The sequence below is a fragment of the Nymphaea colorata genome, unplaced genomic scaffold (assembly GCF_008831285.2).
Source record: "Nymphaea colorata isolate Beijing-Zhang1983 unplaced genomic scaffold, ASM883128v2 scaffold0386, whole genome shotgun sequence".
NCBI lineage: Eukaryota > Viridiplantae > Streptophyta > Magnoliopsida > Nymphaeales > Nymphaeaceae > Nymphaea > Nymphaea colorata.
This window is the reverse complement of record NW_022204892.1, coordinates 7501-20000: the sequence shown is the minus strand read 5'-3', so window position 1 is coordinate 20000 and position 12500 is coordinate 7501.

Here is a 12500-nt window from a genome sequence, read left to right as displayed (position 1 = left end):
GCGTATTTCAGCAAAGTTCAGCGCCTTCTTCACGGTCACGGTGAGGCTGAGAGGCTGTTCTGGCAGCAGGGAAGATTGAATCCATTTCTGGATTCAATATCGACGGCAGTAAAGGTTAGTGGCTTGATTTCGTGTTTTCCTTGCGTTTTTAGGATTCCGGTCTAGGGGAGAGCACTCCCGAGGTTTCTGTTCTTTCTCGGTCTACCCGAGAACAGAGCGAGAGTTCTCAGGTGAAGACTCTCTAGGCGAAGTCCTAATCGCATTTGGAAACATTGATTTCGGCGCTCTTTCCTTGCCAAATCAAGCGTGTGAGATTTGGAGAAACGGCCACGGATTGAGTTCGATCCCTCGGCCTGTTTCTGCATTTCTGTTCCTCGGTGCAGCAGAGCCGAATCTGCTAGTTGGAGTAATCGGGCCGCAGAAAACTATTTTTCGCATTCTAGTTGGAATCGCCCTCTCTCAAGTATCGCGTTGGTCTTTCCCAAGTTCCATCCGATAGCGGAATAGAGGTCTCGGCTTCCTGCCGGAATTCTGCTGAATTCCGGCCAGCTCCACGTTGTTCTCTAGTCCAGCAGCCTAATCACTGTTGTATCTTGAGTTCCATCCGTGGGAAATTAGCGTGCTTAAGTTCATTAGATTCGCCGGTAAGGGAATTCCGATATAGTCAAATTGGAGCCCATTCCGACGGTGGAATAGTGAGTTCGGCTGTCCGCCGAAATTCTGCTGCTTCTCCATTCCGCTCTGCATTTTCCGGCAGAACTCGTGACCCGAGGCGTGAAGGACGACATTGCCCTTGCTCCGGTGAAAGCTGTAGTGAAGACGACGAGGACACCTTGGTCAATTTGGGAGGCGTCGCTCAAACCGTGCCACCGGTCGCATCAAGCTCGAACCCACTCGACTTCGGTTGAACCAGGTAAGTCTAATCTTGTCCCTTGCCTCTGCCACGTGTCCTCCATCCGAGCCATCTCCCTCAACTCGAAAACCAGTTATTTCCTAAGAGTTCCACTTCGAGTAAGTTTAGGAAAGTGCCCCCCTAGTTCGTAGGATCCACCTCGCCACCTCATCCCACTTTACTTGTTGCTCGGTCTTCCCCTTAGTCGCATGTAGTTGTGGCCGCACATCTTGCCACGTGTCACCATCTCAAGCCTCACGACTCAGCCCTTCCTCCACCTCGTCAAGTCACTTCTCCATTGAGTACTCGCGTCTTGCCACCTCTCCCTTGCCTTTTTTCCCCACTTAGCGCACCTCTCCCCCAACTCGCGCCCCTCTTCCTAAACTTTAGGAAAAGCACCCGAGGACTCGTTCCTCCCTTGGCTGTCTCTCCACCTCGCCCAACCGCAGCTAGTCTCCACCCTTGATCTGTCCACGTGTCTCCATCTCCCCTTCTTCGAAGTCCACTAAGCTACATCGTGTAGCTATCTCCCCTTTTTCCCGATTCTAGTCTAGGTTCATCCCCCTTCTCTTTAGGAAAGCATTTCACCTTTCCCTTGTTGATAGGCATTCCCTTAGCGCACTCTAGCTGACCCGTTCATCTTGCCAAGTGGCGAGCATCCAGGCCTTCACCTACTCGACCTAACCCACTTGGTCCTAACCCAGCTAAACCTTAACCGGACTTACCCAGTCGACCTCTTCTAGGTCTTAACCCAAGTAGACTGAACCCGACCTGACCTAGCCTAGTAGGAACTCGGTCAAACCCGAGGCACCTTAGGTTGAACCCAATTGACTCGAGTTTATCTCGAGTGTCCCATTGACCAGACCCAACCGAGCTCATTTGTGATCTCTCTTCATCTCCAACCAGCTCGCTAAGTCCCAACACCCGAGCCTTACCTTAGCTCTGCTTCCTCTAGCCTACCCTAGCCTTTAACCTCACTTCGCTTAACCAGCCTACCCGTAGAGCTCTGCCCGTCCAAGCTAACCCGACCTTAGCTAGGGACTAGGAACAGCCGGAGACGCTAGCCGCTCGCTAGCCGTCGTCGGCCAGCCCCTCGGCCACCCGCGCCGTCGTCGGCATTCCTTGTCGATAACCGTGGCCGAGCCACTTCCAGCGCCAGGTAGGTAGGCACTGCCGCAAGGCTTTCGCCCCCCTCGGCCGCGCCGCATCCCGCAGGCGCATCTCAGGCGACAGGCGGTCGCCTCCTCCTTCCGTCAGCACCGCGGCATCCAGCCCGCGTCTCAGGTGACAGGTGGTCGCACAACCTTGTCGGCACTCTGTCTGTCTGCCCGGTCGACAGTAAGCTCGTCTAGGCTACTCGTCCGCAGGTTCGCCCACAACAGCAGCCGATTGTTCTCGGCAGTGCACTGCCCGTCAGTACCGACAGCAGGCGGCTGTCTCGGCCAGCAGTCTGTCCACGTCGTCCGACAGCAGGAGGCTGTCCAGGCCGCGCGCTTCACGCCGGCCCGTGAGCTGCAATACCCGGGGCTTAGGTATTCTACCCCGTGGTCTCTCGGCACAGCCAAGGCAGCGCCTTGGTCGGTAACGCTCTCCAGCCTTTGTAGATTCGGGGAGGGTGTTCATTCTGTTTTTGCACTAGGATTTCATCTAGTTTATTTAATTTGTTGTTTTAGCCCAGGCTTCGGCCAAGCTCCTCACTGTGGCACCTCGAGGGTCTTATTGCCCGAGACACGGTCGCAAGGAGCAGACCTACCCATTTACTTTCGTTGGGTGTGGTTTGTCCGTTAGAAGTGGTTTGCATGGTTTGGTGTGTTTGTGAGTGAGTTGAGAGTAATCTTTGTATCGCTTGCGTTTGTACTAGCCTGTAACCCCTGTAGTTGTTTGTAATAGGTTATTCCTTAGTTAGGTTGGGAAACTTAACCCTGTGTAACTTTATCCTAGGGGTTGTGCGCCGGGGTTTGTCCGGCCGGGTAGATTAATTGTACTAAATTTTATTTAGGAATTTTGGTTTTTAGGTAGTACTCAAGTCGGTCTTGGCAGTAGGAGCGTCTTGGTTAGGAAATTCTGGCCTAATCGGGACGAGTCCTAACAATTGGTATCAGAGCCAACTTGAGACTAGAACTGTCAGTTTGAGCACCCGACCTACAAAAAAAAAGTCAGCTTCAGAAGGTACTTCAAACGGCAGAAATTCAGAGGTATCAGTTTCGGGTTTTCTTGTCAGGGTATTTCGGGTTTCTAAGTCGTTAGAAAAGTAAAGGTTTCACGACTTCCAGCATTATATTGCGTAAGTTCTAGGCTTCGCTTGCTCGAATTTAGCAAGTGTGGGGTTGTACACAACGTACACCCGAGGGCAGCTAAGCTCGAGGCTCGTCGTCGAGACACCAGGCGGGTGTGACGATTTAGGCTTTTTAAAGCCCGGCCGAGAGCGAGGTGAGATTGCCTAGGCGCTAAGGCGTAGCGCGGCTTTAGACGGGCCAACCCGTCTCCCTTGCCTTAGGACTCACGCGCGGCAGCTCAAGCAGTGGCAGCGGCAGCGTGACAGAGTCGACAGTCTAGGTTAGATTAAGAGTGGCAGTTGTGTCAGACTTTGGATTTCAGTTAGGTTAGTTTTTGAGTTCGCAAGTTAAAATGGGAAAATCAAAAAAGAATGTTAACTCAGATGAGCCCGTGCTTGAGGAGAACCCTCATGACACTCCCGAAGAGGCTCAGCCATCACAGAGAGGCCAAGTGCCCGACTATGCTTTAGGACGCATCCTAAGCATAGAAAAAGAATTATTACAGATGCGTACCGACATGGCTAAGGTAGAGAACTTGAGAAAGAAAGAAATGGACCGTCAAAATGCAGATAGACAAAAAGAAATGGATGAGATACGGACCATGTTCCGTCAAATGTCTACCGCCCAAACGCAGGCCATAGTCGCGGAAAGGACCACTCAGGGTCCGAATGCACAGAGAGGGAAAGGTTTGTTAGCAGTACCTGGCTATCAAACCGACACTGAGATCAATCCCAACAACATATCTCATGTTGGGACAAGCACAGAAGGGGGTAGGCTCATGCGTCCCCCACAAGACAGGTACCAACAAGAGCCCTATAGCGAATACTACAGGACTCCTCGTGGCCCACGGATAGGCCAAACTCTTCAAAACCCAATGTACGAATTATCTGATGGTGAAGATGAATCACCCCTTCGCCCAAGGAGAACTCGAAGAGAACCAACTCGTCTAGAAGAAAGACGTACACCATCCGTCAAGTACGACTTTCCAAAATTCAACGGAGAGCACCTCAGAGAGTGGTTATTCATGGCTGAACGCTTCTTCATGTGCCATCGTATTCCACAAGAAGAATGGATAGAAATCGCTACAGCCAACATGACTGGCGAAGCGACCACCCACTATCTTTGGTTTGAGCACAAAACAGTCGATCCCACTTGGGAAAAGTACAAGGCTAGTTTGCAGCTTCACTTTGGAGAGTCCACGTTCATCGATTATGACGAGGACCTCAAAAATCTAGTCCAAACTTCGAACGTGCCCACCTATCAAAAGCAGTTCGAAAGACTAGCTAGCATGGTACAATGGCCCGAGAAGGCTCTAATCGGAGCATTCAAAGGAGGCCTTAGAAGCGATATCAAACGCGAGATGAAGATACATCGTTTCGATCATCTCGAAGAATGCTTCGCTATGGCCCGACTGTATGAAGAGCGAATTGAAGAGAGAAAAGAGGAAAAGCGAGAGAAAAAGGCTCGCAGGGCTGACAAACAGAGGAAGAAACCTTCCTTCTCCTCTGCTTCTCGAACCAAATTCAGAGAGAACAAAGGAAGGGAATTAGTTCCCTACAACAGAGGGAACGAGTTCAGGCCACACCCACGTCCAGGCCGTGAACTACCTACCCGTTACTTGTCCCCTAAACAAATTGAAGAATACAGGAAGAAAGGCCTGTGTTTCAGATGTGAGGGCAAGTGGGAAAAAAATCACCAGTGCAAAGCACTTTTTAATATAGTGGTGATTGATGAGCCAGAGACCAGCTCTAGCTCCGAAAGCGATTCCTCCTCAAGTTCTGAGTCAAGCTCCTCGTCTGATGAGGAAATCCTAGTTAGAAGAAAAGGCAAGAAAATTGAGCCTAAAGAAACGCATCAAGAAGAGACATCGACCAAAGAAGAGAAATCAGAAGAGGTCGAATCTCTTCATTCAATTCAAGACCCCCATAAGGCAAATGCCATGCGTGTTTTTGGTCGTATTAATGGCCAAAAAGTCTTAATATTGCTCGACAGCGGAGCCACCAACAACTTCCTTACAGAGGAAGCCGCTGAAAGGTGTAGAATCACACTCACCGAGAGCAACCCACAAACTATCATCGTGGGAGGGGGACTAAGGCTCAAGTGCATTCACGAAGGAAAAGGCCTTGACGTGTCCATTAAAAAGAAAACTTTTAAAGTTGACTGCCTCGTCATTCCGCTTGAAGGAGTCGACTTAATTTTGGGCATGCCCTGGTTTCTAACATGGAAAGATATTCATTGGGATGTAAAGAACTTCTCTATGACTTTCATCCCTGAAGGAGAAGAGGAATCGATAACGATTCAGGGACTCGCCAGCTCTACGCGTCCCAAAACAGCACTAAGGTCCATCCAACATGACCAACCAGCGTGTTGGGTTCTTACATTGGCAACGGATGTACCTTTCTCCGAAGAGAAGGTGGAAGAACCAATTCCACCTATGATTCAATCGGTCTTAAACCGATTTCCAGAGATTTTTGATGAGCCCAAAGGCCTACCGCCAAAAAGGGCTTACGATCATCGAATCGTCCTTGCACAAGGTGCAGAGCCTGTCAACGTCAGGCCATACCGGTATGGGCACAGCCAGAAGGCGGAAATCGAACGCTTAGTCAAAGAGATGCTCGAAAGCGGCATCATCCGACCGAGTTGCAGCCCTTTTTCTTCACCCGTCCTATTAGTGAAGAAAAAAGACAACACTTGGCGGTTCTGTATAGATTACAGAGCGTTAAACGAGGTGACCGTTAAGGATCGGCACCCCATACCCGTCATTGACGAGCTACTAGATGAGTTAGCCGGCGCTACTATTTTCTCAAAGATAGATCTCAGAGCCGGATATCATCAAATTCGAATGTTTGACGAAGATGTATTGAAAACTGCGTTCAGAACACACGACGGGCATTATGAATTTTTAGTAATGCCCTTTGGATTAACGAATGCGCCAGCAACATTCCAACGGTGCATGAATGATGTGTTCAGAGCACACCTCAGAGATTTCATCCTCGTATTTTTCGATGATATTCTCATTTATAGCAAAGATGAAGAGCAACATCAACGCCATCTGGAAATTACTCTAGACATCTTGAAGGAGCATCATCTCTTCGCGAAGATGTCCAAATGCAGTTTTGGACAGTCTTCAATCGGATACCTCGGACACATTGTGTCTCGAGATGGGGTTCGGGCAGACCCCGAAAAGTTGCAAGCCATGGAGAAATGGCCACTGCCCAAGGACCTCAAGAGTCTGCGAGGTTTCCTAGGATTGACTGGGTATTACAGACGATTTATCCAGGGGTATGGAATCATTGCGCAACCCCTTACCCAGATGCTGAAAAAGGGATCCTTCTCGTGGACTGAGAAGTCAAGAGATGCCTTTGAGAAGCTAAAGGCAGCTCTGATGTCCGCCCCGGTACTAACTCTACCCGATTTTACAAAGACATTCACCATCGAAACGGACGCTTGTGAAGTCGGAGTAGGAGCGGTACTTGGGCAAGATAACCACCCCATTGCCTACATGTCAAAGGCCTTAACCAGCAGGGCCAAACCTCTTTCTACATACGAGAAAGAGCTACTCGCTATTGTTATGGCAGTGGAGAAATGGCGTCCATATCTGATTGGACGCAAATTTACGGTCAGGACCGACCAAAATAGCTTAAAGTATATGCTCAAACAACGCGTGTCAACCCCTACCCAGCAAAGATGGCTAGCAAAGCTATTGGGGTATGATTTCGAAATTGAGTATAAAAAAGGTCCTGAAAACAAGGCGGCTGATTCACTTTCCCGCTTGGCTGAACAATTGATGACATTGTCAGTAGTGGAAACGGATATTTGGGATCGGTTAGCAAACGAACAGCAGAATGATGAATCGCTGAGGCTAATCAAAGCTTCGATCCAGCAAAACCCGGGTTCCATTCCCTTCTACTCAGTCAAGGGAAACATTTTGTATAGGAAGGACAAGGCAGTAGTCCCTCCTATCTCTGAGCTTAAGCAGGAATTCCTGCATCATTTTCATGACACTCCAGCCGCAGGTCATGAAGGGGTCGCCAAGACCTTAAGCCGCATCAAAGCTCAGTTTTGGTGGAAAGGTATGAAGGCTGAAGTACAGGCCTATGTAAAGAAGTGTGTAGTGTGCCAGCGAGAGAAGTATGAGGCAATCAAGCCTCCAGGCCATTTGAATCCTCTCCCGGTACCTACAAAACCGTGGACCGACGTCACGATGGATTTCATCGATGCCATGCCTCGATCAGAAGGAAAAGAGGCAGTATTAGTAGTGGTCGATCGGCTCACGAAATATAGCCACTTCGCACCTTTACCACGGTTATATCAAGGGCCCCTCGTGGCCAACGTCTACCATGAGTATATAGGAAAGTTGCATGGAATGCCACAGTCCGTCGTCTGCGACCGGGACTCAATTTTTCTAAGTGCATTCTGGCAAGAATACATGAAGAACATGGGGACGAAACTAAATTTCAGTACCGCCCACCACCCTCAAACAGATGGGCAGAGTGAGATAGTGAACCGGTCCTTGGAGACCTACTTACGTTGCTTTGCGGGTGAACGACCAGCCACTTGGGTGAAATACCTACCCTGGGCAGAATGGTCGTATAATACAAGTCTGCACTCGTCGACAGGCATGACCCCTTACGAGGGCGTATATGGTTTTCCCCCTCCATCGATTCCACACTACGAAGGAGGTACTGCAGAAGACGACAGTGTTGACTGCGAATTGCGCACAAGGGAAGAAGTATTAGAATCCCTAAAACAGAACATTGTGAAAGCGCAAAACCGTATGAAGCAGGTATACGACAAAGGCAGGAAGGATCGGGAATTTGAGGTGGGTGACTACGTGTGGCTTAAGAGACTGCCTCTTAAGCAGAAATCCTTGATGGGTCAGCCGTATTCCAAACTGCTGCCTCGTTATTATGGACCTTATCCAGTGGTTCAAAAGGTTGGGAAGGCCGCCTACAGACTTGGCCTCCCCAGAACAGCATTGGTGCACCCTGTATTTCATGTTACGAGGCTGAAGCCTCATCAAGGGGATGTACCAACACTAATAGAGCAGGTCCCGGATAACTTGCCTACTCCCTATCGCATTCTCAAACATAGGTATGTCCAAAGACAAGGGAGGATGAGGCACGAGGTACTTGTGGAATGGGAAGGACCCGACAGGGGTACTTCTTGGGAAGAATTTGGGTCGATTGTTCATCGCTTCCCCTCTTCAAGCGCTCGAGGACAAGCGCAAGGTAGGGAGGGGGAATCTGTTACGGACCTACCCAGCGGTCCAGACCCAGTTGAGACCGAGCCCGCCGAATCTAGCAGAAGGAAGCGCAAGGCTTCTGATATTGGAGCTCGTTCTCTTCAATGTATTAAGGCCAGTCCCAGGAAGAGTCAAGAAGCACCAGAGATAGTTGCAGCGGGAGGAGTGGGAGGAGCAACTAGGTCGTCAACGGTGCTCAAACAGGTCCAGTCTCAGGGTGACACAGGTTCCAAGGTTAGACTCGCCGAGCTAGAATCGTCCCAGCCAAACGAGTCCACTTCACGCGACCCTTGAGACGTCCTAAGATCCAAGTCTTAGGTAAACGGCTCGGTCAAACCTGACCGAGCTCTTGAGTCAACACACCGAAGTGAGGGCGGGTCCCCTCACAAGGTCCCCACCCTGGGTTCAAAAGATCCAGGGGCTCGAACCTTACCTTTGCGCGTGGGCACTAGGCCCGTTTTGCTTTATGAATAACAAGTAAATAAAGTTAGTCTTAGGCTTGTTAATAGTAGGATTCGAGGTAGGAACCTAGCCTAGCGGGTTGTGCTTGGCGTTTTGGATTTGGGGTCTTGGGTAGAGAGTGAGATCTGGATTGTAGACTCGCTCAAATAGGATTAGTATAAATACTTTTGGATCATTGTAATTCGTATCAAAGATTAAGGAATTGAAAGCATTTTGCGCAAGGCGCTCTTTCTCCTCCGTGCGAGGTTTGGCTCTCCCTCCTCATTCTCGAGGAACTCTGAATCAGAAATCAAAGCACAGCCCTTGCTCGTGAGTGCAAGCTTGTGCCCTCTCATCCCCTCGCGCCCCCTTCCCACCGTGGCGTTTCTTCCTCTCTTGAAGCACTTGAAGCACCGGCGGTGAACCAGCCAACGCTCAAGTTGGACGGCTTGCGGCGGATCTTCTTCCTCACCGGCTGAGATCCCTCCCTTGTCCACGGCATCATCCCCCTTCAAAGCGTATTTCAGCAAAGTTCAGCGCCTTCTTCACGGTCACGGTGAGGCTGAGAGGCTGTTCTGGCAGCAGGGAAGATTGAATCCATTTCTGGATTCAATATCGACGGCAGTAAAGGTTAGTGGCTTGATTTCGTGTTTTCCTTGCGTTTTTAGGATTCCGGTCTAGGGGAGAGCACTCCCGAGGTTTCTGTTCTTTCTCGGTCTACCCGAGAACAGAGCGAGAGTTCTCAGGTGAAGACTCTCTAGGCGAAGTCCTAATCGCATTTGGAAACATTGATTTCGGCGCTCTTTCCTTGCCAAATCAAGCGTGTGAGATTTGGAGAAACGGCCACGGATTGAGTTCGATCCCTCGGCCTGTTTCTGCATTTCTGTTCCTCGGTGCAGCAGAGCCGAATCTGCTAGTTGGAGTAATCGGGCCGCAGAAAACTATTTTTCGCATTCTAGTTGGAATCGCCCTCTCTCAAGTATCGCGTTGGTCTTTCCCAAGTTCCATCCGATAGCGGAATAGAGGTCTCGGCTTCCTGCCGGAATTCTGCTGAATTCCGGCCAGCTCCACGTTGTTCTCTAGTCCAGCAGCCTAATCACTGTTGTATCTTGAGTTCCATCCGTGGGAAATTAGCGTGCTTAAGTTCATTAGATTCGCCGGTAAGGGAATTCCGATATAGTCAAATTGGAGCCCATTCCGACGGTGGAATAGTGAGTTCGGCTGTCCGCCGAAATTCTGCTGCTTCTCCATTCCGCTCTGCATTTTCCGGCAGAACTCGTGACCCGAGGCGTGAAGGACGACATTGCCCTTGCTCCGGTGAAAGCTGTAGTGAAGACGACGAGGACACCTTGGTCAATTTGGGAGGCGTCGCTCAAACCGTGCCACCGGTCGCATCAAGCTCGAACCCACTCGACTTCGGTTGAACCAGGTAAGTCTAATCTTGTCCCTTGCCTCTGCCACGTGTCCTCCATCCGAGCCATCTCCCTCAACTCGAAAACCAGTTATTTCCTAAGAGTTCCACTTCGAGTAAGTTTAGGAAAGTGCCCCCCTAGTTCGTAGGATCCACCTCGCCACCTCATCCCACTTTACTTGTTGCTCGGTCTTCCCCTTAGTCGCATGTAGTTGTGGCCGCACATCTTGCCACGTGTCACCATCTCAAGCCTCACGACTCAGCCCTTCCTCCACCTCGTCAAGTCACTTCTCCATTGAGTACTCGCGTCTTGCCACCTCTCCCTTGCCTTTTTTCCCCACTTAGCGCACCTCTCCCCCAACTCGCGCCCCTCTTCCTAAACTTTAGGAAAAGCACCCGAGGACTCGTTCCTCCCTTGGCTGTCTCTCCACCTCGCCCAACCGCAGCTAGTCTCCACCCTTGATCTGTCCACGTGTCTCCATCTCCCCTTCTTCGAAGTCCACTAAGCTACATCGTGTAGCTATCTCCCCTTTTTCCCGATTCTAGTCTAGGTTCATCCCCCTTCTCTTTAGGAAAGCATTTCACCTTTCCCTTGTTGATAGGCATTCCCTTAGCGCACTCTAGCTGACCCGTTCATCTTGCCAAGTGGCGAGCATCCAGGCCTTCACCTACTCGACCTAACCCACTTGGTCCTAACCCAGCTAAACCTTAACCGGACTTACCCAGTCGACCTCTTCTAGGTCTTAACCCAAGTAGACTGAACCCGACCTGACCTAGCCTAGTAGGAACTCGGTCAAACCCGAGGCACCTTAGGTTGAACCCAATTGACTCGAGTTTATCTCGAGTGTCCCATTGACCAGACCCAACCGAGCTCATTTGTGATCTCTCTTCATCTCCAACCAGCTCGCTAAGTCCCAACACCCGAGCCTTACCTTAGCTCTGCTTCCTCTAGCCTACCCTAGCCTTTAACCTCACTTCGCTTAACCAGCCTACCCGTAGAGCTCTGCCCGTCCAAGCTAACCCGACCTTAGCTAGGGACTAGGAACAGCCGGAGACGCTAGCCGCTCGCTAGCCGTCGTCGGCCAGCCCCTCGGCCACCCGCGCCGTCGTCGGCATTCCTTGTCGATAACCGTGGCCGAGCCACTTCCAGCGCCAGGTAGGTAGGCACTGCCGCAAGGCTTTCGCCCCCCTCGGCCGCGCCGCATCCCGCAGGCGCATCTCAGGCGACAGGCGGTCGCCTCCTCCTTCCGTCAGCACCGCGGCATCCAGCCCGCGTCTCAGGTGACAGGTGGTCGCACAACCTTGTCGGCACTCTGTCTGTCTGCCCGGTCGACAGTAAGCTCGTCTAGGCTACTCGTCCGCAGGTTCGCCCACAACAGCAGCCGATTGTTCTCGGCAGTGCACTGCCCGTCAGTACCGACAGCAGGCGGCTGTCTCGGCCAGCAGTCTGTCCACGTCGTCCGACAGCAGGAGGCTGTCCAGGCCGCGCGCTTCACGCCGGCCCGTGAGCTGCAATACCCGGGGCTTAGGTATTCTACCCCGTGGTCTCTCGGCACAGCCAAGGCAGCGCCTTGGTCGGTAACGCTCTCCAGCCTTTGTAGATTCGGGGAGGGTGTTCATTCTGTTTTTGCACTAGGATTTCATCTAGTTTATTTAATTTGTTGTTTTAGCCCAGGCTTCGGCCAAGCTCCTCACTGTGGCACCTCGAGGGTCTTATTGCCCGAGACACGGTCGCAAGGAGCAGACCTACCCATTTACTTTCGTTGGGTGTGGTTTGTCCGTTAGAAGTGGTTTGCATGGTTTGGTGTGTTTGTGAGTGAGTTGAGAGTAATCTTTGTATCGCTTGCGTTTGTACTAGCCTGTAACCCCTGTAGTTGTTTGTAATAGGTTATTCCTTAGTTAGGTTGGGAAACTTAACCCTGTGTAACTTTATCCTAGGGGTTGTGCGCCGGGGTTTGTCCGGCCGGGTAGATTAATTGTACTAAATTTTATTTAGGAATTTTGGTTTTTAGGTAGTACTCAAGTCGGTCTTGGCAGTAGGAGCGTCTTGGTTAGGAAATTCTGGCCTAATCGGGACGAGTCCTAACAGGGAGGGCGATCGCTCGGTAAGGGCTAACGCGAAATCACCTAGTCAAAATGCCAGACATTCGGAACCATGTACTGATCGTCCAAAGGACACCGCAGGCGCTGTCGGGGAACAGCGAGCACTGCAGGCCGAGGGCCAGGCAGGGAAGG